Source organism: Coffea eugenioides, chromosome 11 (genome assembly GCF_003713205.1).
Source record: "Coffea eugenioides isolate CCC68of chromosome 11, Ceug_1.0, whole genome shotgun sequence".
In the NCBI taxonomy this organism is placed as follows: domain Eukaryota; kingdom Viridiplantae; phylum Streptophyta; class Magnoliopsida; order Gentianales; family Rubiaceae; genus Coffea; species Coffea eugenioides.
The window spans coordinates 33028542-33031144 of NC_040045.1; the positions used below are offsets into that span (position 1 = coordinate 33028542).

The window sequence follows — 2603 nt, forward strand, 5'->3', positions numbered from 1 at the left end:
ATGGGAAATTTACATCTCATCCCATAAACTTTGTCTACTAGCAATTTTCAGTTCCACGGTTATATCTCTTAAGCGAAACTGCTTATCAACTAAAGATAAGATAGCAAAATTTGCTTACATATATTGCATTGCATTTCAATGCTGCGATGGTAACAAAGTTAGAAAAATGAAACATGCTTTTTAGTTATGGTGACAGTCAAAATAATAAAACATCTCCCATCTCAATCTGTCCTTTGCAACCCATCTTCAATTTTCATTTCAATCTAAAATTAGTGATTAGCAATGATGCCAAGATTATCAAAAAATTAAGAAAAAGGAAGGTGCACTTAAGACAGAGGAGCCTTATAAAACAAAAGCATAGTGGATTGCCTCCCTCAGGCTCAGGAAAACTTGACCACATATTGGTCATTAGACATTTGATATGCCATGGGTGCTTTCCCTAATTACAAAAAAAGATGAATTATAACATATAAATAGGGACACATAATAGTGGTAGTATAGTGTTCAAGAAACAATATGGGCATTCCACATGTACTAGCTATACCTTATCCAGCACAAGGTCATGTACTTCCCCTAATGGAACTTGCCTTGCGCCTAGTCAAGAATGGCATCAAGGTTACATTTGTGAACACGGAATTTGATCACAAACGAGTCATTGAATCGTTATCAGGTGAAGAAAATGTACCTGATATGATGCATCTGGTATCCGTCCCAGATGGCCTGGAATCGTGGGAAGACAGAAATGACCTGGGGAAGTTAACAAAGACAATTTTTCGTGTTATGCCTGCAAAGTTGGAGGCTCTAATGGAGAAGATGAATGAATCTGAAACTGACAAAATCACATGCCTTATTACTGATGAGAGCATGGGTTGGGCACTGGAGATTGCGAAGAAAATGGGAGTCAGGGCTCTGGCCTGCAGCAGCAGCTCTATTGGCTCTGCTACTCAATACTCCAAAGCTCATTGATGATGGAATCATAGACAGCTCTGGTAAGACTCCTTTCAGCATAATGCTTTTACAGTTTCATCATTTTCGTATAGGCACTTACTTTTTTGTAGTCATAAAACAGTAAAACAATATAAAGTTGATTTAGAATTGGAACCTATGAAGTTAAAAATCATAATGCAAGCAAAGTAACAAACTCATAGGAAACAGGGAGGTGCAATTTTGGGTGTTTCAAAATAAGTTGAAAGTTGAAAAACATATCAAGTGAATTAGTTTTCATCAATGCAAGGAAATTTTTGCAGCAAAGTAAAAAAATGCTTTGCCAGAACAATGATTATCAAATTTGGCATTTATTAAGGCAAATTTTGTGGCAGGAACTATCATGAAGAAGCAGATGGTCCAGTTATCATCCACCATGTTAGCCGTGGACTCTGAACACTTTCTTTGGGCGAGTGTCGGTGATGCGACCACACAGGGTATTGTTTTTGATGCAATATTAAAAAATAACAGAACATTAAAAATGGCTGATTGGATTATCGGCAACTCGAGTAATGAGTTAGAGGCATCAGTTTTTACCTTATTTCCAGAAATGTTGCCAATTGGCCCTCTTCTAGCTAGCAACCGGCTTGGAAAATCAGTTGGTTCCTACTGGCCTGAAGACTCGGATTGCTTGGCGTGGCTTGATAAACAACCAGTCCAATCAGTCATTTATGTTGCATTTGGGAGCTTCACAGTTTTTGACCAGACACAGTTTCAAGAACTGGCTCTAGGCCTTGAACGCACCAATATGCCATTCCTGTGGGTTGTGAGGCGGAATTTAACAGCAGAAACAGATAATGCATATCCAAAAGGTTTCAAAGATCGAATACAAGGACGAGGAAGATTATCCAGTTGGGCACCTCAACAACAGGTGCTGAGTCATCCTTCAGTTGCCTGCTTCCTCAGCCACTGTGGTTGGAATTCTACAATTGAAGGTGTAAGCAATGGTGTCCCTTTCCTCTGCTGGCCATACTTTGCAGACCAGTTCACTAATAGAAGCTACATATGTGATGATTGGAAGGTTGGATTAGGATTGGAAAAAGATGGAAATGGAATCATTGCACAAGGAGAAGTTAAGAACAAAATTGAGCAGCTAGTCACTGTTAAAGGCTACAAGGAGAGGGCCTTGGATTTAAAAGCAAAGGTTATGAGTAGTCTTAGAGAAGACGGATGTTCTGGCAAGAATTTCAACAACTTTGTGAAGTGGATTAAGGATGATTAGAACAACTGTGTGCGCTCTGAGCACGCTTGACTGCCACTTATCAATGCTAAATAAATGCAATTTAGCATTGATTCCACTCTACATCAAACTATTTAGTATATTCTTTTTTCTTAAGATTTTGACTTATGCTTTTGCATTTCATTTTACAGCAGGTAATTCAATAGTTGCGTTTAAAAATTTTTAGAACTTCAAGTTTGCTTTTCTTGTTTGTTTAGGTGCTAACTAACTCGTTGTTTGTCACTCTTAGATGAAACGAGCAAATATTTGTCAATATATTTACAATTAACGTAATTAAGCATACTTATCTGGGCTAATTTGTTACAATGAATTACTAATTTTAGGAATATGTTGTACAAGTAAAAAAGAATTCTCACATTTAAGCATATATTTGTGAATA

At 37.5% G+C, this 2603-nt stretch overlaps 1 pseudogene; it reads left to right on the top strand.

The window, feature by feature from the left end:
* Positions 1–445: 445 nt before the first annotated feature.
* LOC113753386 lies at positions 446–2245 on the top strand (annotated as a pseudogene).
* Positions 2246–2603: the final 358 nt, after the last annotated feature.